This window comes from Notothenia rossii (genome assembly GCF_949606895.1).
Source record: "Notothenia rossii genome assembly, chromosome: 11".
In the NCBI taxonomy this organism is placed as follows: domain Eukaryota; kingdom Metazoa; phylum Chordata; class Actinopteri; order Perciformes; family Nototheniidae; genus Notothenia; species Notothenia rossii.
In genome coordinates this window covers 18,639,367-18,665,305 of record NC_136910.1, presented here as the reverse complement: position 1 = coordinate 18,665,305, position 25,939 = coordinate 18,639,367, and the positions used below count along the sequence as shown (strand labels likewise).

The 25,939-nt window shown below is 40.9% G+C and overlaps 1 protein-coding gene across 5 annotated transcripts in view; it reads left to right on the top strand.

Moving 5' to 3' along the window:
- Positions 1-25,939, top strand: part of thrab (thyroid hormone receptor alpha b) — a 216,573-nt gene that overhangs the window by 116,871 nt on the left and 73,763 nt on the right. For all 5 annotated transcript variants that reach the window (XM_079660061.1, XM_079660059.1, XM_079660060.1 and 2 more), the window contains one exon: positions 19,199-19,276. The gene's annotated coding sequence lies outside the window, so the exon portion shown is untranslated. The remainder of the gene's footprint in view (positions 1-19,198; positions 19,277-25,939) is intronic.

The window sequence follows — 25,939 nt, the reverse complement described above, 5'->3', positions numbered from 1 at the left end:
ACAAAAGGTGCGCATACAGTTACTAACACAAGGAGTATCGCACTGTTGGAGATACCTTAGCCTGCCAAGACACAGTAACCCATATGTTGAGCAATCAATAATGTACCATGTCATGGCATCAAGTCATCTGTTAAGGGGAAGATCACCAGTGCTAAAACAGCTTTTTTCCTTTGAATCTTAGCTCAATGAAGACCTAATGAAAGCAGATGGACAGAAGTGAGTGTTGCATCTTGACTGGACGTGGTTGGTTAGCAGTTGTTTTACCTTCCACCCTGCACACTACTGTATCTGTGCTGCGGCCGACATCACTGCTGCTCTTGCTCTTGCTTAAAAAAAAGCAAAAGCGGCACATGTAAACATCAAATAATTTGGCAGAGTGATGAGTCGCAGTGTAAGGCTTCCCAGTAGTGTTGGTATTTCCTGCTGCTGCTGTGTTACCCCACCAAATCTGTTACTCCACTGTTGTTGTGCTCATCTGGCAAAGAGAGAAGAAGAGGGATGTAGGAATTGGCCTGAACTTATGACAAAGTCAATATGAGTCCAGATCAGCTGGGAACATGTGGCTGCTGTTCATTCATTGAGCTGCAGCTAAGCTCCAAATGTCTCTCAGCAGCGCAGCTATAACCACTGGCAAACCGTAAACTAATAATCCTGTGTTTACTACAGACTTTATTTACTTTACTCGTGTGTATTTTTCAGGGTTTTCTTTATATCAAATGAGATACTGCTATTACAGGAAATGCTCCAGAATTTGATCTAAGTGGTTTTATTTACCATCCTCGACAACTCAGGATTCCTATGCTTGTACCTGTTTTTAACAAGAAAACGTTGTCGTTTTGCACAAGCCTAACTGGAAATGTAAAACCAAAACATATTACATTCATGTGGAACGACAATGGCATTGTTTCGTTTGTATGGATGGTTATAATTATTTTATGGATCCTGGGTGTTTCTTTTTTTTTTATACCTTTACAATACTGTTGGACGCTAAAAGGCCGTAACAGCATCTGATGTGCAGTCTGCTCTAACACAGACCTCTGCTTGTGGCTTCTTGATGAAGATCTCTCAGTGTTCGCGGTATAGATCGGCTGGTGTCGCCTCTCCAGCAGGGACAATACACTCTCACATCACAGCCCAACAGGCAGGAGGTAGACGCCTTTCTTATCTATGTCCTTAGCCTGAGCGAGAGAGAGAGGGGGAGAAAAGGCAAGATTACTGAACCTGCAACTGTTGCACAATGCAATGTCATGTTTTAGTACACTATGTACTGAATGTTAGAAATGTTCTGTACATAGTGGCTCAGCATTAATGTATGGAGCAACGCTAAGACAAACAAGGGTGGGTCAGCTCTACAACATGTGACATGGCAAAGCACTTGGTGTTTTTCGATCATGCAGCAGGTGTGCTGTATAAGAATGTTATCTTTGGATTGAGACAGAGTTTCAACATGTATTTCAGCATGTGTAAGAGGTTTAGGTAAGACCCTTAAGGTGGAACAATGTTTTTCAGTCTCTCTCACATTTCTGATTTATTTGTGCACTTCAGCTGCAGAGACATACTAATGATGATTTCTTAATATAAAGTTATTTGTTATTACTAATTGACTGATATCTTTTTTTTTTATCAATATGATGCCAGAAATTAATCAAACTGATATAAAACAAACAACATTCCCTCATTTAGAAGCTGGCACATGACTTTTATTTTCAACTAATGTTTTCAGCATAAAAGACAATACTCTGTCAAAAATCTGTCCTTTACTTCTTAAAACACGAAAAAGGATGATGCACTACACTTATTTCACCCCTTTTGGCAGTTGTTTTGGAATTTGTCAAAGAATAAACATCAGTATATTGAAACAAGACTCTTCGAGGCAGATTGCAGTAATCTTTTGAAGCATTATGTATTTGATTTGGCAACAGGTTAAAATAATTTCTCTCTAGGGCAGCGTTTACTCGCTAAAGGCTGGTTGGTTTACTCAGGTCGCTCTGTATTTCCTGGCAGTGTTCAGGCCAGCTCTCTGACACTTTTTGAACCTTCAGTTTCTGTGGCAGAAGCAGGAAAACCTCACTCAGCAACAACACTTAATTACTACTGCTGTAGTGTTTTGAACTCAAGGAACAATTTTCACTTTTTAAGAAAAAAGGAAATAGAAGAAAGCGCTAGCCAGAAATTGATGCCAGTAATATCTCTGACTCTCACTCCTGTTCTGTTTCACTTTAACTTTTAAACATTTATTTTTCCCTTTGACAGTTCCTCATTTTTACTTTCTCTCCCTTTAATTCCCTCCCCTGGCTCCCTTCATCACCCTTCCTAACTCAAACTTCCCTCGCTCTATCATGCTTTTTGCTCTTTGACAGTCTTGGAACTTTTTAGCTCATTAAAGCTTTGAATCCAGTCTCCCACTTGTCTCTGTGTAGATGTATCTGTAGATAACAAGGCTAGCACATGTGAAACCTGACAGGGAGAGAAACCTCATAGGACTGACACCACCGCTGTGCACTGTTGTGCAGAGAAGAATGGAATATATACGCAGGAAAGCATTGAGTAATAAGATCTAAGAAAACACAAGGTAAAGCCAGCTAGGCTAATTTATGCATTGTAGAATGCCATAGGCTTAAGCCAACAGTTGTGACTAGTCCCCCTGTTGACTGCTGTCAACAGGGGGACTAGTCACAACTGTTGGAAACACTGAGATACATACAGTACACATTAAAGCCGTACAAGGCTCAACAATAGGGTGTGTGAGTGTGCGACTCGTGTGTGTGTTTCCAGTGTGATATCTCTATCAACCTGCTGCTAACGTTCACATTTTCTGTGAAATGGATTGTTCTGTGGTGGAGGTTTTCTGTGAATGAATTGCCTTTTTAACTTGTTGGCCGTCCCTATGAGAACATAGAATTTCTCTCTATAGAATCTTGTGTATCTGTGTCTTCATCTGCTGAATATTACTTGAAGAGGCCAGAGTTCCCACATTTTAAATTCAGTCCAATAAGCTTGAATAAATAAAGAACATCAAGGACTATCAAATCTATGGATAGGTAAACAAAATCTGGCAAGACCTTCAATTTGATATTTCAGCTTTGGACACATTTCACGTTGGAAATAAAAGTAATAAGGCTCCTCTGCTTGTTTCAGCTTCCCTCCTCTACTTCTGTGCCTGTTTCTGTGCAGAGTCCAAAGACAAATACAGAGCTACTTTTAGTGTGTTTTTCTGAGAACTGGGACCACTACAAATAATCAATGTTGCAGTGTGCTGTATAAATGTAACCTACACACTAAATGCTAAATATATTGTGTAGCGCTACTGAAGCCATTTTCTTCTTTCAGTCATTTGAGCTACTGACTGTTCAAACATTTAGCCATTTGATGTCTGCTTGACATTTAATCATGGCACAGATATTGCTGTGTTAATTTTAAGTCTTAGACTGTGTATTTTGGATTAGAGCTCAATGTTTTGCTATTTTTAAACCTTTAGTAAACTCTCGGCCTTTTATATTGCAGTAAAGGTAAAGCAACAAGTGGAATTGGTTCTTTCTTTTGATTATTTTACAATTAAATGCAGGATGTTTTTTAAATTGTAATGGTTTGCATAAAGCTGCCCTACATCTCTACAAGTCAATTTCGTGTGCATGTAGAACTGTTTTAAATGTTTAGCTGAAAAATGGAAAGGTTCAGATTTAACAGCCGTAGAGAATGGATAAAAAAAGCAGTTTCATAAAGGGCAGATACAGAGCCATAGATAACAGACCCATAGCCACATGTGACATCATTTGGTGTGGTCACATGGTTCCTCTGTGTTTCCTGCGTGGATGATCTCAATCACTAACTCCTAAATGGCGCTTATTGTGTCATGAAACACCACCGTGTTGTGGCTGTGTTTATGCATGCAAGACTGCATTCTTAATTCCACTGTCTTATATAAGTGCATGCATGTGTTTACCGTTATGTTTTTTTATTTGGAATGAAGCCCTCTTTTTAATTCAAATCTTAAATAGAGCCAGAAAATAATAGCCATAAAGAGTGAAACTCCTCATGTGGTGTGATCTGCAAGAAGAGGCGGCTCCTCACGTCTAAGGGCTTGTCATCACTGATGTTCTGAAACGACACACTACAGAACTCAGTGCACCCCCTGTAGTGTATGGGCTCAGAACAGTCTCATAAAACACACATGCACACAGAAGGATTCACCCTTGTATTTCCTTATCCACACTTGTGTTTTTCAATGCACACACAAATGTGTTCCGTTTCATATTCATGTAAATAAAATCCAAATACAGAAAAAAGTTTTACATTATGTATTTTTGATCCTCACATATTTGTTTTCCGTTTAAAACCGCTGCACCTACAAACACAAACCGCTTTCTGTGCACGGATCGCTGTGCATTCGTGTGTGGGTTTTTTGAGACTCCCCTGACGGTCACCCGATTCGTACTTGTAATTTTTGTATCTATAGCCAATCAGATGTCTCCTCAATTCTAAGCCAATCACATGACCGCGCCCCCACGAGGCTAGATTTCTTGCGTTCATGACGTAGTCGCGCTTCATGTACGCATTTTGCGCAGTCCGGAGCTGACAGGTCCATGGAGCCTGCCTGCAGGTGCTAATCTCAGGACACCTCCACTCTCAGTACATTGCCACTTTCCGAACAGGAAATGCACGCAAATACAAGCCTTTATATTATTAAGGTACAGCGCCACTTTCCGAACCATTGATGAATGCTTGTGTGTACACAAAAACGGCAGGCAAAACCGTTTTAAATGTGTGTTTCCTGTATGGCGAATACAGCCGCTTTATTTATGTCTGTATGAAGTTTTTGTGAGTGTGGAGGGAGCAGCTACAGGTTAGCTTAGCCTAATCGATCAGTGCACTACGAAGCCAGTGTTAGACAGTGAACTGTCAACGGGGGGGAGCCCCGCTGGTCATTATCGGCCGATATTCACTCTTAATAGTTTGATCGGTGCTCTCTATAAAGGCCAATCAGGAGAGCTGGATCCGATCGATATGGACATAAACGCGAGTGAAGTTTTAGCGAACTGCATGAGAAACTGACGGGCTGTCAGGAGTTAGGGAGGGAGGGAGACAGGAAAAGAGAGGATCCGTTACTCCCGTGTTATTAGCCATATCCGGTCATAGTCCGGTAATTACCTGCTAACGGAAACTCTGCTACACAACTCTTTTTCTTCTTCTTATTATTATTATTATTATTATTGAAACATGACCGGTAAGTTTCAAATGTGTCCGATAAAATAAATTCTGTCCGGAAACCCGTGGTGTCATGAATGCAATAAATCATACCCTCGTGGGGACGCGCTCATGTGAAAAAATTACAAGTACGAATCGGCTGACCGTCAGGGGAGTCTCAAAAAACCCACACACGAATGCACAGCGATCCATGCACAGAAAGTGGTTTGTGTTTGCAGGTGCAGAGGATTTAAACGGAAAACAAATATGTGAGGATCAAAAATACGTAAAACTTGTTTCTGTATTTGGATTTTATTTACATGTACGGTATATGAAACGGAACACATTTCTGTGTGCATTGAAAAACACAAGTGTGGATCAGGAAACACAAGTGTGACTCCTTTTGCGGATCATGAAATACAAGTGTGAATCCTTCTGTGTGCATGTGTGTATTATGAGACTGTTCTGAGCCCATAGTAGTGTGCTGGGTTATGTTAATGACAGGGTTGCACGAAAGAACTGTCTGCTTTAATTATGGAAGAGCATTGGACTCATGACTCCTGCTCCTGTTTCTGCTTCTTTGATATGTCTTCCTCTACTTCAACGCAGTTCCTTCCCTTTTTCTTTTTTAACCCTTTGATTTGCCCTCCCCTGCCCCATGAGGAAAGGTGGAATAATCCTCTGAATCAATTGTTTCACCTACTCTAAGCAGGATTGAATGGGTCCTAGATTACCACTGGACACTAATCGCATTTAGGCTCCACGATGATAGCTCCTGTTCTGGGCTGGGTTGTGGCTCTGAGACTAGGGGATTTAATGCAAGTCTTGATCTGAGTGGGCCCCAGCTGTTGCTATGCACCTGTTGAGCTTTGTCCTTACATTTCCTCCCCGGATTCTGTTAAGAGAAGCTCATTTACATATTTATGTGTTGTAATTTACTTGCTAAATACATTAGCACAGTTGTAGACCAAAAGCACTTGTCTGTTACTGCTTATTTTGATAACTTTGACTATGTATTAGAATGGCTGCCTCTGAGTTGATAAGTCATTTGAGCTGCAGTGTTCGTCATGGACGAATTAAAGGTGGGTTTGGTAATTCACTTCAGAAACACTTTTTGTTATATTCCATGGAATGCTCTTAACATCCCGATAGCAATGAATATATTAAATGCTTTGACAATAAATACAAAATTCATCTGTGGAAGCCGTAGCGCTGATAAAGCACGGCCAATCATTTTAGCTGGCCCGGCTAAAATAACTGGATGGCCTACCTGCCTGTCACCCTTCCATCTGTGCACAAACTTATCTCGTGCCCTCATTGGTCATGTGCGCGTTCGTGTGTGTTGGAGGAGGGGCTTTGTAAGGAAGCGGCAGATTTTTTCCGGTTGTGTATTTTCAAATTCTAGCGCACTCAAGCTGGCTTCTCCAAAATGACCTACCCCACCTTTAAATTTATTTTTTTGATAGAAGTTGATACGATTTTTTTGAATACGTTTTTCATGCTGAATGAATTACTTCTAAAAAAGCTTTGGTAACTCAAGACACACAAAACACAAGACATATTAGAACGTTTACAGGACTATCTGGAGAAACACAGGTTTAGTCCACAAAACCGTTAGAAGAGTTAATTGACAGATTCTTTAGAGGGACAGTCCGACGCTGGGTGTGGTTAGTAACAAGGTTGAGGAAGTAGTGGGGTAGCAGGTAAGGAATGGTCGGTTGCCCTGTCCCAAAATAGAGTATATTTATATAGTGAGATTGTCTGACTGCTAGTTTGTCTTACCCTGACAACAATAGAATGACATGTATATGATGTATACAAAAATATTGCAGATCTTAGCAATACCTCTAATAATGTGAGTTTAAAACTAAGACCTGCATCATGTTGGGTTTGGAGCTCTTTTCTTTAAGCCAGTGAATGTCTGGTGGCAGTTTGCTGGCAGATCATAACAAAAGGCTAACATCGAACATACAAGGAGTTGCAGTTTTTTAACGTTAAAGACTCCTCTAATTGGAAACACAGCTGAACTGACTTGTGGGCAAAAACTACAACAAAGACTATTCTGTTCTTTGCTTATACAAACCAGCACAGTGATACTAATATTCCCAGCATGTCTGAAAAGGCTAATTAAAATCCCTCAAGCCTGTATGTGATGAGGATGGACAGAGCCTCAAGAAAGTTTAGGCTGGGCAGTTGTATGTGTGTAGCAATGATTTATATATAATGGCAATTCAAAGTGCTCAACATAACCTTTCTGAACAGACTGTCGTATAGACTCTATGTCTCTGAAGTAAAACTTGATTAAAATGTTTCAAATATATTAGATTTGGGACACAAATACTGGACTTAAAAGTATAGTGACTTAGTCACGAGATCCCATATGCCTGTTTAGCCCTGCTTAAGTTTGATTAGACTTCAAAGAGAATAGTGTAGACTTCATGGTATTTGGTAATTAGTGCAGGAACCAATACTTTTTTTTTTAACAAAGCATGAGGGTAAGGGCAATGACTCTGCATTCCTCTAAAACTAGTTCTCGGTTGGGTTTTACCAACTGAAAACAAAACTTATTTTAAGCACAGCCTGTATGTTAACACCAACCTCTGTATTTCATGCTTATAAAAAAGGATTCCTAGTTCTCTAGCCTCCTTGATCTTTCACCACCCTCCATGTCCCTTTCTCCCTCTCTACACATATTTCATGCAAATGCAGTGTTGAGGGCACTAGAGCAAATCTATTTGCAACTTCACCAACAGTAAATTATCATCTTGACAGGCCCTGGTGCATTGTCTTCTCCCTGTTGCTGTGGCCTTCTCACTGCCCCCGCCCTGCTGTCTCCTTGAACCATCCAGCTGTGCAGCTTCTCATCAACGAGGCCTTGTGTCCCGTCGTCTTTCAGTCTCGGGGTCTTTCTGTCGTCGTCATCCCTCTCCTTATTGCTATCCTCCTCCTCATCTCTGTTCGGTCATCTTCTTCCTGAGTGCTGTGCATTTTATGGCCGGCCGTATATAGTGAATGCAGTCTTTTGCCAGGACGAAACGACCGCCCTTGGAGTGACACTATGAACATGCTGTCACCCCCTCACTCCCCCCATCCGCTCTTTCCCAACCTCAATGTATCGACACACATATGACCTGATGGACACTTACTGTAGTTCTGTTGTGTGTGTGTTTTGTGTGTGTGCATGTGTGTGTACGGGTTTGGGCATGCACATTGTTGCATGTGTTTTATAGATGGGTTTCATCCACATTTAAAGTCATATGCACATGATTTGAATATTGATTCCTGATGTTATAGATCTCAAACTTTATGGGCAGAGAATGCAGTCAAACCCATAACATGTTTTGTTTTGAACTACATCAAAAAGCATAAAGCAACATTTTCTGTTCCAAAATTACATAAATTCCAGATGGGTGCAATACACATTCCCCCCGAAAAAGGTTTACATGTTTTTAATGTAAATGCAATGCAAATCATTGTGGATCTAAGATGATCATGGCTTTGCTGACAATAAGGTCTAATTTGACCAACATTTAAAGTACTTCCTGTTACGGAGACATTCAAACCTAGCATATGAACCAATCGGTTAATACTAATCCCTAGAGGTCATTTTTTAGAAATTGGATCACAATATTATATTTTTATTAAAGGTTCTGCTGTGGTCTTGGAGGTTTGTTTTTGGCAGAGATGATGTATTGTTATTGAAGTTCATAACAATAAATTGCCTTAAAGGACGCTTTGGCTCACAGTTACACACAGGGGGCCTGAGTGAAATTGGTCACGGAAATCAGACAATGTGCGTTCAATCAAATGTCAGTGTTTTTAATGAAAAATAAACTGAAAACACAAGCCCTAATTGAATTTAACCCTTAGATTGTACTGTATATTTGTAGATTCAAGTTGCAAGATTGGATTGACATTCGAACAATATAATCAAGTACTTTCTGCCTCGATATGGCGCCAATGTCACATTAGCCTTTAGGAGAGGTGCATGTTGGATGCCTTTTATCTACCCAGATTATCCTCCACATAAAGGACAAATAGTTTGTTAATCCCATAACTTGTTTGCCACATAACACAGAATGCACTCTTCAAGTCAACAGTTGATTGCTTTTCTCTCTCGTTGTCTTGCTCACGCTCTCTTGCCAGACATGTTTGTGATCCCTAAGGCTTCTTGCTCTGATAGTCATTTATTGTTTGTGTTTGATACTTTCTCTTTAGCCAAAGATGTATGCGTGCTATATGTGTTCTTTCTTCTTCCAGAAAGAGCCATCGGATTTTAAATGTAATTTACTACTTGTATTGACTAAGTGAGATGGGTCAGGGTTAATTGCAATGGAGGGAGGAGACGATGTGTAGGTGGTGATGATTAGAGTTTGGAAATGAAGTGCCACTATGGCGCCCTGTTTTCATGGGAACTCTACAAAGCAATTGACTGGGGATCTGCTTAATGCCAAGCCACTACCATTTGAGCACTTTCCCACAGACAAGCCACAAGAATATCTATGATGCATTGTGATTAAACAAGTGGAATCTTGGCTGACTTCTGTGCTAAAATTACTTGAATTCCCTCCACCCAACCTAGATAACCAGTTGATCAAAAAGCATGGGAGTGCATACTTCACTTATAATCTTTTCTGCTTTGACTTCTCATGACTATCCTACTATAAACAGGGCATTGTCAAGAGAGCAAAGCATTTTTGGAGGCATCCAATGCGTCTAAAACTGCCTGCCAATTTTATAGTTGATGATGATGTCTTTTGCTGAAATTGCAGGTGTAATTAAGGCCTTTGTATGTTGAGATGACACGCTACACCCCGGAGCTAGAGCTCTTTATGACTTGCCATGTTTAGCCTTGCATGGCGCGGTCTGCATCGTCAGAAGATCCTTTCCCTGAAGGCATAGCAGCGAGGCAGCATCTGATCTTTTCCATCCACCATCATTCATAGTCCTGACAGGCCGGCGAATTCCCCGCACCCCTTCCAGACTGTAGTTCAAAGCCTTACATTTGCCACCAGAGAGGGGGTGTAGTGGTGAACTTGGGGCCCACTGATAGAATTTACCCTCAAGATGTTTCCAGTTGAAAGTCCTCTGAAGATTTGTTCTGCTTCTGTTTTAGACTCCCTCAAGTCCGCTGTGGGTATTTCTTCTGGTGATCTGGTGACACTTAGAGGAACCAGGGGAAGAAAATGTCCTACAAAACTAGCCTTCTTTGCAGTATGCGCTACATTCAGTGCTTTTGAAATGTGGAACTTTGTGGTTGCCATAAGACTTATAACTTTGATGCCTTTGCTGCCTTTTGATTTGTAACAACTAATAATTGCCTTCATAGGTGGATAGAAAAATTGTGGGGCGAATGTAACATGATTCTGTTTTTGTGCAACATTCTCTGAAATACTTAAATGGCATCCTGTAACTTACTTCAATGAGATGTTTCAGAATGCGAAAACCTCATGTACTGTATTAACAAGGCACGTTTTTTTTATAGTGCCTCACTAAAAGTGTAAAGATGTGTTGTCTTGACTCGAGGGCTTGATCAGTCAGATAGGAATCATTGAATCAATCACGGAAAGCAGGAGCCTTTGGTAGATCTAATCAAAGCTTCGTCCCTTTTTCTTTCTGGAACACTTTCTGGCTTGTTTATAGCTTTCAAATAGTCAGTTATTCATAGAAATGTCTTCATGGTATTGTGCCTTCAGGTTATTAGATTATGAGTTTTTACAGAACTGGATGTCCTGGTGATGTGGTTGAAGGTTTTCTTACATTTTACCTTTTGTTTAGAATTAGAAGATGCAATTTTCATATCTTTCTGTAATTAATTGCTACTAAATCAACATTAACTGGATATTATCTGGCACAGTTTCTAAATTAAACAATGGATTATTAGTGTCTAATATAATCTCCATCGTCATGTATTTTCGCTTTTTCTATTTTCATCTGCAGTACCTCAGGTACTTTTTTTGCACTTTTGCTTGCAATGTTGAACATGACCCAGTTTTATTGGTGCATGAGACTCTGCAACCTCATAACCTTGTATTGTTTACTCGTTACTCGCTTTGTTGACAGGAAATAGGAAGTTAATTTACAACTTGCTCTTTTATGACTTTGCATTGATGATGCTTTGTATATCAGCATCAGCAACATGACATTTAATGATGGTGTTTTTGTATCAGAACATTGCTTTCAGTGCAAAAAAAAAGAAGCTATTTATCAGACACAATCCATCATGATAGCTGTGCATTATATGAACTGTATGACCCTTACTACAGTTCAGTAAAGAACATGCCCATGGTTAAGACACACCTTATGTACTGTACAACCATTGGGTCTCTGAACTAGGAGGGGCTTAGATATACTACACTGAACAAAAATATAAACGCAACACTTTTGTTTTTGCTCCCATTTTTCATGAGATGAACTCAAAGATCTAAAACATTTTCTACATACACAAAATAACCATTTCTCTCAAATATTGTTCACAAATCTGAAAAAATCTGTGATAGTGAGCACTTCTCCTTTGCCGAGATAATCCATCCCACCTCACAGGTGTGGCATATCAAGATGCTGATTAGACAGCATGATTATTGCACAGGTGTGCCTTAGGCTGGCCACAATAAAAAGCTAATCTGAAACGTGCAGTTTTGCTTTATTGGGGGGCCTGGGGGGGTCCAAAAACCAGTCAGTATCTGGTGTGAGGGTAAGGATTAGGGTTAGGGTAATGTTGTGAATCGAGGGGCCCATGGTGGTGGTGGGGTTATGGTGGTGGTGGGGTTATGGTATGGGCAGGCGTATGTTATGGACGACGAACACAGGCCACTCGATTCACAACATAACCCTCACCCTAACCCTCACACCAGATACTGACTGGTTTTCGGACCCCCCCAGACCCCCCCAATAAAGCAAAAATGCATGTTTCAGAGTGGCTTTTTATTGTGGCCAGCCTAAGGCACACCTGTGCAATAATCATGCTGTTTAATCAGCATCTTGATATGCCACACCTGTGAGGTGGGATGGATTATCTCGGCAAAGGAGAAGTGCTCACTATCATAGATTTTTTTCAGATTTGTGAACAATATTTGAGAGAAATGGTTATTTTGTGTATATAGAAAATGTTTTAGATCTTTGAGTTCATCTCATGAAAAATGGGAACAAAAACAAAAGTGTTTATATTTTTGTTCAGTGTATATAAGAAAGCTATCCCGTTGATGCAAATATAGCTTAGCATCATGTGACTACATGCTCCATTAACGCAACTGGATTCCAATGACACAGAACAACCGTCAGCATTTACACAGGGCCAGCGAAGTCTCACACTTAATGTAAAGAGACAACTGTATATTCATTTATATTATTCAAGGCTAATGTATAATAGATTGTAGGACTTACATCAAGGTCAATTTGGAAGTTGAATTATTGATAGAAATTGGACAATTTAAAGGTAAATTTGTTTTTCTTAAAAACAATTTTGATTGTCGGACTTATTCGTCACATTGAAAAATGAAGGTGCTAACATTAGTCCTTAGCATGACCCTGCCTAAAAAAACTCCTACAGTTCCCATAGTGCAACTCTGAGGCATTGTTCATATTGCCACCTCTGCCTGTTAACTGCTCTCATCCTTTACTCTCCCTTTCTCAGTTTATGACAAAGTTTAAGACAAACTAAAGATTATCGTCTCCATAACAACAGAGGACGGAATGATACTGCCCATCCATTTTATGCCATTTTGTGTAAAATAGTTGGAGTTCCCCATTAAATACTATTTGAAGACGTGACACAGGTCACATAGCTAATGACCACTACTTGGACGTTAGCCAATTTTCGAAGCAGAATAGTTGTTACATTTTTGCAAGTGAGCCACTCCCCAGCTATTGAACGTAAATGCCAGCTGGAGGTTTGATACCAGTGTTGACAACCTGACGCTGGTTAACCAGTTAGTCAGATTCCTGCCCTGAAAACAAGCACAGCATGATGACTGAAATATTTATTCTCACACATACTCTTTCCTCCCCTCTTTTCGAGACACTTAAATTATATTATTAGTTAGTTTTAGCGCCAGCAGGAGGGCATCATATGACTTCTTCTCCACTCAGGCTCCTTATTGTTTTCCCGGTCCCCCCTCGCAGAGAGCTACCTCTCTCCTTGTGCTCTGAATGTTTTTGTTTGCCCTCGCCAGTCTGCAGGGGAAGAGCCCTCCAGCTAATTAGAGAGTTGCCAGTGGAATTTCCCTGTGACAAAGGGAGCTATTCATGTCGGCCGGATGGTGAAAATGTCACACTGGCAGCAGCGATAGCTTTGCTCCGAGGAGTTAGCAAAATGAAGAGGCTTCACTTTGAAGCTCGCCTCCTTGCACCCAAATCAATGCAACGCTGCTCAGCCTGCAGCCCCCTCCATCTCTGCGCTTCTGTTTTGCCATCTATCATCTCCTGGTGCTCTGCAGTGTTGGCCTCTGTCACACAGACTGTCAGCATAGGGGCTAAATCGTTGACCTCCCATCTTAACATGTTGTCTTCTGTGAGTTGATCTGGTGTCTCCTCGGCGTATATCTGACCCATATTCCTTCAATGCACTTTATATTTCAAACATATGCTGCAAAGACACATTCCATGTTGCCGCCTCTATGTCAAGCCTTTTATACTCACGGGAAGCACCATAGGGCCACTCATACTAGGTCTGAACGATATCGCGTCATGGCGATAACCGCGATATGCGCATGCGCGATATTCACATCGCAGGGACGTGCGATTTTATTAATTATTATTATTAATTTTTTTGATCATTTTTTTTTTTAAGGACGTGCGATATTAAGTAGGTAAATGAACTCAAACACATCATGTTACAATTATGCTGCTGCTTGCTACAAAAGGAAAACTTGCACGGCTCTCATGTCAGGGGTACTTGAGTGAGTAACATGCAGGCTCTGCATGCACAGCAAGCCACCAATCACAATCACTAGGCTTGTTTGAGACGCGTTGCGGCTCGCCTCGAAAGTAGACGAGAATAGCCGATCGCAGCCGGGGGAGGTCTCAAAAAGCTCGCCTGAAGTCGCACAGCTCCGAGTCGGCTTCGGCTTCTTCTTCTTCGCCTTCTTCGCCTTCTTCGCCTTCTTCTTCTCTCGGTTTTTTGGCGGATTGCAAACAACTTTAAGGTGCATACCGTCACCTCCGGAGTCTGCTTGACTCGGTTTGCATTTATAAAGAATGCACACGTGTTTAATCGTTAATGTCAGATATGTACTAAGTAAATACATTTGTTCCTGCTCAAGATTAGATTCAACTTTATTGTTATTGCACATATTACAGGTACTGAGACAACGAAATGCAGTTTAGCTTCTAACCAGGAGTGCAACAAGCAGTAAAGTGAAAAGTAATGTACACAATCTACAGAATGAAATATAGAATGAATTGAATGATGAATAAACAGTGAGGGGTATGAATATACACAGCAGCCTGTGAGCAGTATGAACAGTGTGTATGAATATGCTAAGATATATAAAGTATGAAAACGGTAAGCAGTGCAAGTATAGTATAACATATATAGATATTAATTTCATGATGATAAACATTGTGGAACAATTATGAAAAATGTTAATGGAGGGGGCGACGTAAAACTGACACAAAACAACAACAAACTTTTGCCGAGCCAATTGGAGAGTTTCATCACCAGCACGTGGTAAAAACCACCAATGAGCGCTCAGCTCGAGATACCAGCGAGCGTTTCCCATCAAGCATTTCGCTTCCGCAGCCCGTGGAGAGGAACTGCGCCTCGCTCTCAAGGCTGCGGGCGTCTTTGTCCCGCGAGATTTCAACGTCTCATGTAGGCGAGCCTCCAGAGCAAGTCGGACAAAATGACTAACCATCATGCAACGTACTAGCAAGACCTTGATCGAAATTGCACAGGTCTGCGCAGGTCTCGCTTGTCTCAAACAAGCCTACTCGTAAAAAATGAGCGAGGGACAGGAGGACAATACCGGCGAGAATGAAGATTTACTTCCAAAAAGAAAAGCAACATCTGCCATCTGGAACTATTTTGGATACAAAAAGGTTCTTCTCTTCTTCATTCACAGCTGAGCCCCCTTATTTGAGGGTAAGCAACATACATTATCATGACATGTTAGGTATGATGAGTCAACTAGTTAAGATCCAGACGTCCGTGAATAAAATCCTTCATCCGGTTAAATATAGTTAAAAAAACGCAATATATATCGCAGGGGAAAGAAATATCGCAATGTCAGTTTTTTTCAATATCGTGCAGCCCTAACTCATACGCTAATCTCCGAATCCCCAGAGGGCGTACAAACAAAACATTTTGTGGAGAATCAAAAAGTCTTACCGGCAAAAGGCAGACCAAACATGCAACTTTTCTGTGCTGAGAGGTTTGCTCACATATTGCTACAATATTTATGGCCTTACTTTATCGTCTTCACACCGTCCCTGTGAAGAAGAGAATAATTAGAATAACAATGTTTTGTAATAAAACAAAGATTAAAAGCTTTAATATATTGGAAACCATTTGATTTGGCCGGTAATATATTGATCCAAATGCAGATTTTACAACCTCCCTTTTCGAAATGCATTTATAAACAAGTTGGCTGTCTTTTTAAAATCATGTCACAATAGTGAGGATTCATTCATTATTTTACTTTAAATTCAAGTTTGTTTGCTTTTATCAGTCCGCTATTCACACACCTGCCTAAAAACGAAAAAAACTCAAATGCAATTACAGTCTGCAAAAACAAGAAATTAGCATCAACGCATTGTAACCATTTGCAAAATTAGTCTGAGTCTCTTCCAATTCTATCCATGAAATATCCCTCCCCCCTCTCCACAGCAGCTCCACGCGCGGAATATATTTTTTATGTCCGGACGGAGCGGAACTCCCCTCATGTGGAATGTGAATTGAACCCCCCCCCCCCCCCCCCCCGTCATATTTCCACACATACCATCAAGTGTGCATTAGGAGAGGGGAAGCTAACAGTATACAGCATACAACTGCCCAACCCTACTGTCCACACAGACATGTCAATGAAAAATGGGATATGATGTACTTTTATATATCAAACAAAACCAGCACGTTACACACCAACATCTACATATAGTCAGACACACATGCCTTCCTTCCAGCACTTCCTGTCCCTAGGCCTGTCGCGATAATCGATAAATTGACTTATCGTACGATAAATAAAAATGGACTCGATAACTTTTCTGAGCTCGATAAATTGCCGTTTACATGCGTGTTTGTTTACATAAGGATGTGACCAGCATTTTAGCTAGGAGCGCTGTGGCTGCCAGACGAGCTGTGGCTGCCGTCCATGCGCGCTGTGAGGGGCGGGGCTGACACACAGCCAGGTCAGGACACTGTGTGCACGTACAGCAGCGTAGCAGGCAAATTAATAATATAGCGACAAGCGGGAGACAACGTGTGACTTACTCGCGGGGAATTTAAAATGAAATGGAATTGGTTACAAAACCTACACATCTCGATTCTCCGGTGTGGCAGTATTTTGGATTCAAGCCAAATCAACGAGGCCAACCTACGGACTTGAGTGAGCCGGGCGGTGTGTCGCATTTGTTTAAAAAAGGTAGCGACAAAAGAAGGCAATACCACGCATTTTAAACTACACCTAAAACACAACCACTCCATTCCGTTTTCCCAGCTGGTAGCAAACACGGCAGCTGGAGATGGAGAGCCCCCACCTTCCCGACAGTTTACAATCAAAGATGCATTTGCCCGGCAATGCAAACATGTTGGTGTTCCTTGCTCGAAAACTTCGAAAAACAGATTTGGATATGGCCTGTTGAGGCATCTGGGCCTTTGTATGGACAGTGGACTGTACACATGACTGTTGTTTTAAGGAGATTTGTTTTGCTTGTGAGACAATGTGTGCTCATATTGATTTATTTATATATATATTTATATATATTTATCTATCCATCTATATAGAGATGGATAGATAGATGGATTGAGAGCTCTGTTTTCCAGCCTGAGTCTATTTAATTTATTGTTTTGGTTGTGTGTGATTTAATTAATTTATTATAATTTAATTAATTTGTTTTATTTATTATATATCATTTATATATTTTAATATTATTTCACATTTCATTTGCAATGTTGAATGTTCAATAAAAAGTTCTGTTTGAAAGGATGTACTAGAATTATTATGATATATTATCAGTATGTCAGTGGTCTAAAATGGTCTTACAATGGTGCCGACAATATTATCGTTTATCGCAATAATTTCCAGGAACATTTATCGTCCAACAAAATTATTTATCGTGACAGGCCTACCTGTCCCATGGGATCTTAAAGACAGTAACAGCTTCCTCTTTTCCTTCCTGTCCAAAAAAACTTTTAAGCGTGTTTCTTGCCTTCCTTTTTCTCACTTTCACAGATTTTAACACAATTTTCTCACGTCCGTTTTCGTCTTATCTTTTAATTTTTCTGTCTCTTTGTTGTGGCAAGTAGCAGTTTGTTGTGGGCAGCGTGCCTACTGATGCTCTTGGAGACTACTGTTCATCGAGACACAACCATAATGATTGTTAGCAGGGATAAATTGCCTTTGAATGCTTCAATACCTTTTGACATTACTGTGTCCTTTTGGAATATGGATTGATCATCTGTGTAATAAAACTCAGCAGATGCAACTAGTGTAACTACAATCAGCTTTTCAATTATTGCAATTTATGGGAATTGACAGATAGGAACTTAAGTCAAAAGTCATATTTCAAATAAGCTGAACTGAATTTACTCCTTTTTTAGCAAGTCAGAGCAGTCTGACCGCCGTCTCTCAGTTCTCGTTTTCAAGCTTTACACTTTCTACAGCTGTTTGTTTATTCTCCTTTTAACATAACAACAGGTATTTTGTACCATATTAGCAGTTAAATTAGTGTATTAGGTCAAATTAGCTGCCTTGTTGTAAATTATTCGGATGAAAAGATGACAATTATGCTCATTTGCTTTCTTGCCAAGAGTTAGATTTGAAGATTGAAATCTGTGTTATATCTGTCCAATAAATATGAACCCAAAGCCAGCTGACGCTTAGCAAGGCTTAGCATCAACAATGGAAAAAGGCGAGAAATGGCTAGCCTGGCTCTTTTCCCAGATAATCACCTCTGCCTGAAGGACTAATTTACACGTTATGCACACAATTCCAAAAGATTGTCTGTGACTTAACAGTAAGTTTGTATGAAAAGAAGTAAAACTCCAGCACAAAACTTTCCCAAAACAACCAATATAAAAATGTTTAATAACACATATCTTGAATCATCATAGTATGTCTATTGTTTCACTTTTAAATAGATATTAGCTGTTTTCCTTCTGCCCAGAAAGTTCCCCTGATTGTTTACCATATAGAAAATTGGAAATTCACCACACAAGATTGCTGCTCTAGCGTGTTATCCGAGACGACAGGCCAGTAAACACCAAAGTCTCACCCTACAGCGAGCAGCAGTCTGTAGCATGCATGCTAACATCTGCCTGACGTCAGTCTGTCAACGTCTCTAGCTCCTACGAGGACATTCAAGCCAGTAATGCTAGCAATAGAAGGGTGTTTCGGCAGACATTAAAGCGTGACTGTGACGCAGGACCCATAGATAAATGTTTGGATTTCAAGTCAGACTGTGAGGTAAACAGACCAAGGCTTCTGACTTACATTTTCACAAAAGGAGGGGATGCAGAGAAATATATGGAGTGGAAAAGGAATGAAGGATAAAAAAGCAGCGGTCCAAAGGCAGTTGCAGAAAGAAGTAACACAAACAAGGCCGTGCAAATAATAAGAAAAAGCAGGGAAAGAAGAGAGGGAGAGAGAAAGATAGGAGGAAAAGGAAAAACAACAAGGAAAGTAAGAATGAGGACAGAGAAGAAGGAGGGGGGGGGGGGGGAGTGTCCTCGCTGGCCTTTGTACTGTATGGTCTTGTTTGTTTTCTATATGCTATATCCCTCCCTCCCTCCTCCCGGTCCCCTCCGCCCTTTGTCTCAGCTGCTCACCCACCCTAACAATCCTCTTTTTATTTCTTCCAGGGGCGGAGACGAGGCGGACCTCACAACGCAGGCGACCTGGGGAAATCATTAACCGCACACAAAAACACACTATGACTGGTAGGTTATGTCTCCGCACCTGTTTACATGTATGTTTATGAGGCGGGTGTATACCCCACAGACTCAGCAAGAGGCTTGTACAATAATTCATCATCTTTATACTTTCTGCTGTCAGCCTGTGTCACATGTGCAGTATGTGCAGCTCACACACTCTCTGTGGCTTTGCTTATAAACACGTGCAGTGACTCTCACCTGTGCTGCAAGTACATTAAAGGTGTCATTTCCACTGCATATGGGATCGGGATGTACCTCTGATTTACTCAGTGAAAGCCCCTATCATTTTATTTGTGAGCCACTTAAGTCAAACTAGAAATCGTCATTCATTCAGTTCTTGTTGTAGTTCCTTATTCATCTAGTTTGGGTGATTTATATTTGACACCGCTGCCTCACAGCTTCATTCATTCGTCTCCTGTCAGATTCTTAATGGGTATTAATGATACAACTGGTGGTAAGAGATCTGTCTCAGTGGAAATCTGCAAGATTGGGAATTGAAATAACCAAGCGACGGCTGAGGTTATGAAGCACCATATGCCAGCAGAATGTGGCTCTTATTTAAATTAGGTTGTTCTTCTATGACTGCACAAAGCATCTTCAGTAATCAACTTTTTTTTGAATGGTGCCTCCCATAGTCCTCTCCTCTCTCTGCACAGCTGGAGCGAATGGGGAAGCGCATAATTGTGGTCTAATCCTGCTCTAAGTCCCTGCAGCATTAGGAAAGCAGCAGAGGCAGATAATACATGGCAACGAGCAGAGTGAGACGGAATAACCCCCAGAGTTGTTTGGACAGATGTTTGGTGTGAAAAGCTTTAATGGTAGTGAGCTCATAGTGGACCAAAGGGGACCGCAGTAAGTCACGGGTTCAAGTACTTCTTGGAACTGGACTAGTGGTTTCAAGAAGAAGGTCGATATTTAGATAGCGGGTTTGCAGATACAGTGGGGCAAAAAAGTATTTAGTCAGCCACCAATTGTGCAAGTTCTCCCACTTAAAAAGATGAGAGAGGCCTGTAATTTTCATCCTAAGGTATACCTCAACTATGAGAGACAAAATGAGAAGAAAAAAAATCCAGAAAATCACATTGTCTGATTTTTAACTAATTTATTTGCAAATGATGGTGGAAAATAAGTATTTGTCACCTACCAACAAACAAGATTTCTGGCTCTCACAGACCTGTAACTTCTTCTTTAAGAGCCTCCTCCGTCCTCCACTTGTTAACTGTATTAATGGCACCTGTTTGAACTCGTTATCAGTATAAAAGACACCTGTCCACAACCTCAAACAGTCACACTCCAAACTCCACTATGGCCAAGACCAAAGAGCTGTCAAAGGACACCAGAAACAAAATTGTAGACCTGCACCAGGCTGGGAAGACTGAATCTGCAATAGGTAAGCAGCTTGGTGTGAAGAAATCAACTGTGGGAGCAATTATTAGAAAATGGAAGACATACAAGACCACTGATAACCTCCCTCGATCTGGGGCTCCACGCAAGATCTCACCCCGTGGGGTCAAAATTATCACAAGAACGGTGAGCAAAAATCCCAGAACCACACAGGGGGACCTAGTCAATGACCTGCAGAGAGCTGGGACCAAAGTAACAAAGGCTACCATCAGTAAAACACTACGCCGCCAGGGACTCAAATCCTGCAGTGCCAGACGTGTCCCCCTGCTTAAGCCAGTACATGTCCAGGCCCGTCTGAAGTTTGCTAGAGAGCATTTAGATGATCCAGAAGAGGATTGGGAGAATGTCATATGGTCAGATGAAACCAAAATAGAACCTTTTGATAAAAACTCAACTAGACGTGTTTGGAGGAGAAAGAATGCTGAGTTGCATCCAAAGAACACCATACCTACTGTGAAACATGGGGGTGGAAACATCATGCTTTGGGGCTGTTTTTCTGCAAAGGGACCAGGATGACTGATCCGTGTAAAGGAAAGAATGAATGGGGCCATGTATCGTGAAATTTTGAGTGACAACCTCCTTCCATCAGCAAGGGCATTGAAGATGAAACGTGGCTGGGTCTTTCAGCATGACAATGATCCCAAACACACCGCCCGGGCAACGAAGGAGTGGCTTCGTAAGAAGCATTTCAAGGTCCTGGAGTGGCCTAGCCAGTCTCCAGATCTCAACCCCATAGAAAATCTTTGGAGGGAGTTGAAAGTCTGTGTTGCCCAGCGACAGCCCCAAAACATCACTGCTCTAGAGGAGATCTGCATGGAGGAATGGGCCAAAATACCAGCAACAGTGTGTGAAAACCTTGTGAAGACTTACAGAAAACGTTTGACCTCTCTCATTGCCAACAAAGGGTATATAACAAAGTATTGAGATGAACTTTTGTTATTGACCAAATACTTATTTTCCACCATAATTTGCAAATAAAGGCTTTAAAAAATCAGACAATGTGATTTTCTGGATTTTTTCTTCTCATTTTGTCTCTCATAGTTGAGGTATACCTAGGATGAAAATTACAGGCCTCTCTCATCTTTTTAAGTGGGAGAACTTGCACAATTGGTGGCTGACTAAATACTTTTTTGCCCCACTGTATAGAATGACGATATGTCAATGTTATCGTCCTGTTGTTTGCTCAGTGAAATACTCTGATAAGTATATAATTATCCAACAGATGCACTGGACAAAGGTGATACTAAAGTAAAATGCTAAAGTGTACTGAACTGTCATTTTTATTGCAGCTGAGCCGGCTTTGTGTGTTGCTCAGATCTGGCTGTGCAGGGAGGGGTTGTAAAGGAGTCATTATTATTGTAAATATCTAACTGTGTTATGCTTAGTTATGATGCCGTTGTAAATATGTGGCATCCAGGGTGTTAGGGTTTAGGGCGAGACCCTTAACAGGATGAGAGGTTAGTGACCTGGATCAACTGGTAAATGTTTGCTGTTGGAAACGTTTTCACCCCTCGTTTATCAATTATGATGCTGCTGTATGCTACATTAATGTCACAATGAAACACCTTTCTTTTATCATTGATTCAACGCCTTAACAGTTCTAATATATATATATATTCTACCTAGATTTTCCAGGCAAATCTACATTTCAACATTATATATTATGATATTATATAGTATATAATATATCTAATGCGCGTTAACGGCGGTAATTCATTTTTTGAATTAATTGCGTTAAAATATTTAACGCATTTAACGCATGTGCAGAATGGCCCGCCCCATACATCCCACCAGTGGCAGCACCAGGGTATGGCTGAGGTAGGCTACACCCATACCAAGAAATGGCTTAGCCCCACCATAAAAATGAAAAAGCTAAAATAAAGTCCGCCAACTCGCGCCGAGAATTGCACTGACAGCAGTTAATAAGATTAATTTCAGTAGCCACTTGTCTGGAAATACCGAAGACCAGAAATGGTTTTGAAAACTTTTGTCACGTAGTGATCGTCTTCTCAATAGAACATCTCTGATAATGTCTTCTGGCCAATCAGAATCAAGATAAAGGCGTGGTGTTGTTGCAGGAAGTCCCGACGGAGAATACTTTTGCTTTAGTAGGTGCACATAACTGGTACGCAGGTACGCATGCGCGGCAACAATGAAATGTCCCCCCCCCCCCCCCCCCTGTGTTGATAGAAATCAACACGTAATGAAATAAGACCCCACGGTTTGATGAGTGATAGGTGTGGGCTGTCTTTCATTTTGACACACAGAACAATGTTATAATAAACATACATACATAAGCTACTGTATGTTAAATGTATATATCCGCCTTCTTTCATTTATCTTTCCATTCCCACAACAATATACATAAAGAAATGGCATATTTTGGACATAGTTCGAATGGTGATTAATCATGATTAAATATTTTTAAAGCTGTGATTAATCTGATTAAAAATTGTAATCGTTTGACAGCCCTAAATATATCTGAAAAAAAGTTTAAAAGGGTTAAATGTAATTTGGACTAAATTACAAATAAGTACTTGACCAGTTCTGCTCAAATAGCAGATGGTATAAGTGCAACAAAAACATATTGAGGCCAAGACAAACCATCAATTATACTTTGTCAATGTTATAAAAATAGGATACATATATAAACTAAGTGTTTATTTTAATAAATAAGTATTTTCTGTGTCTCTGAGAATATATGCAAATGTGCACAAAATATTAGATAATGCCTCCTTTGTACACTTCAACATAAAACTAATAAAAAAACTTGAAATTAATTAAATATTTCCCTAATGCGAGTATTAAACTGGGGAATATATATTGGATACATGTTTCATATTCTCCTTGAGTATCCCTTTTAAGCTATAGAATACGTAGCAACTGCAGGAAAAAATGCAACTCTATACATTCTGTCAGGCAAGAGAGCGTCTTCAATGATGCCCAGTAAAGTGAGAAGCCTTGGTGATTCATGATGCTTGTAAAAGCTGTGAAACGTCCTCCCTTCCCCACGGCTCCTGCAGCAACCTTCCACGCTGTTCCAACTGAAGCCATCCTCTCTGAGTGCCCCCCCCCTGGACAGCATGATCTCTGGGTTGACGAAGGCCAGGATGTGTGTGATTTCTCCACAGAACAAGGAGAGGTTTCGTTAGGCAATCATTGGAAGTAGTGTAACCGGGGTAAGGGGGGGTATTTAAAGGGGGTGAGCTTATCCCCAGGAAATGGGTCTCTCAGAACGGGGATGGGGGTTGTGCAGACATGAGGCTCACACTTTTGGGTTCAGGGGTTGATGTCCACGTACAGTATGTGTTTGTGCAGGGGGGGTACTGTGCGTATACATGCAGCTGTGTGTCTGTTAGTGCTTTTGTGGGTAGAGGCGATGTGAGGTGTTAGGCAGGGGCACAGGCAGGTGAGGAGGTGGGATCAGTCTCCGAGCACTGGGCTAGAGGCAGGCATTCTTAACACCTCATAAATATCACCTGGTGCTACAGGACTGCTGCTGACATGGTTGCTGCAGTACACTCACACACATGTGCCTCAAACACACATGTGTGTAATGTGTGTAGCACACACATTTTTTTAGTGGGCGCATGTTGCATGTGTATATATAGTATGTTTAATTGCACACAGGCAGTAAAGCAAGAGCCGAAAAAGTCAGTACTGTCAACAGTAGAGGCGAAATTTGAAAAATAAACTGATGGATAATCTATTACATTTCATCCATCTCCTCTTGTGACATACATAAGAATAAAGACAAATCTTTACAGCGTTGTAGAGGCACTAATTTCAACCTACTGAATTCATCTGCAGCACAGAAGCGCAAGCAGACTAATCCCTCCTCTGATTTTCCCTGTTTCACATCACAATAGACTGACTGTTGCTGTCACAATGCCAGACATGGCGTAATTGATAACAATTACAGTGACATTTCCCGTTTCTCTGCATCAGTTCAATACCATAGAAAAACATAATTAAATCTCAACATTCACTCCTTTATTACCATTCACATTTGAACACATTATAATGTAATTGAATGAAATCTCATGCTAACAGGATCGTGCTTTCCACCGACTACTGAGAGCTAACATTTACTAGCTGCCCCTCCTGCATATTTCAACACTAAAATAGGGTGTGTGGGGTCACCTCTTTCTTAAGCCCTACGTTAACTACGGTGTGTCAACATGTGTGCTTCAGTTTTTCAGAATTTTTCATCATCTTGGTACCAAAGTATTGATTCTCAGTGTTTCAGTTTGTTTTTGTAACCTTATTGGTCAATCAGGGTCCAAACCCAGTCTTTACTGTTAGTTGTTTTGGTTCTACAACTTGCTGTAAGTACAGCTCCGGGGCTCTGCACAGCAGCAAAACAACATATTTTCTGCTTGTGTGAAAATCTGCCTCCTCCCTAGTGGAAAATTACACTTAATCTCTCTCGTGCTCTATTATTTTCTTACCCGTTACGAGGCTGGTATTGAAGACAGAAGACAACAATTACTGGTGTGTAACATTAGTGCACTTAGTTGTTCTTTCGGCTGCTGTTGAGTGTGTGCACTCAGTGATCTGCTGTATAGTCTAAACCCATTATATATTCCTTTCTTGTGTACTTTTCTATCCTCTATTGGCAGCTGCGCAGGTGGCTTATTACATATGTACACATACACGCTGTACATGTGCACTCCCCTGACCTCATGTGTTCTTTGTGTCTCTGTGTGTAAAGATTAGAGCCCACTTTGTCTCCTAAAGACGGGGAGGGATTCAAGGGTAAAGTATGACTTGGTCACCTAATGTGCGTTCAGAGGCAGTGAACATTGAAGTGTAAACACTCATGAGCACAGCTAATTAGCAGTTTCAGAAAATAAAAGAAACTGTCACACTGTGCACCTGTTCTGTATTTTAAATTCAAGAAATGAGTGATGACGGATGTGCCCACAAAGCACACATGCTGCTCACACACACACACACACACACACACACACACACACACACACACACACACACACACACACACACACACACACACACACACACACACACACACACACACACACACACACACACACACACACACACACACACACACACACACACACAGACTTGATATTGCTGACCACAGAGCTACGTTCAGTGAAAATGATGACAAGTAGGCTCCGTTCAAGTCTGTAGCATCCTGGGACCAGTCGAGCATTTTCTTCCAATTAGGCTCCAGCAGCTCAACTCTCACAGAGAAGCTGTTCATTAAAAAATACTTTCCCACTGTATGTTGCCAAT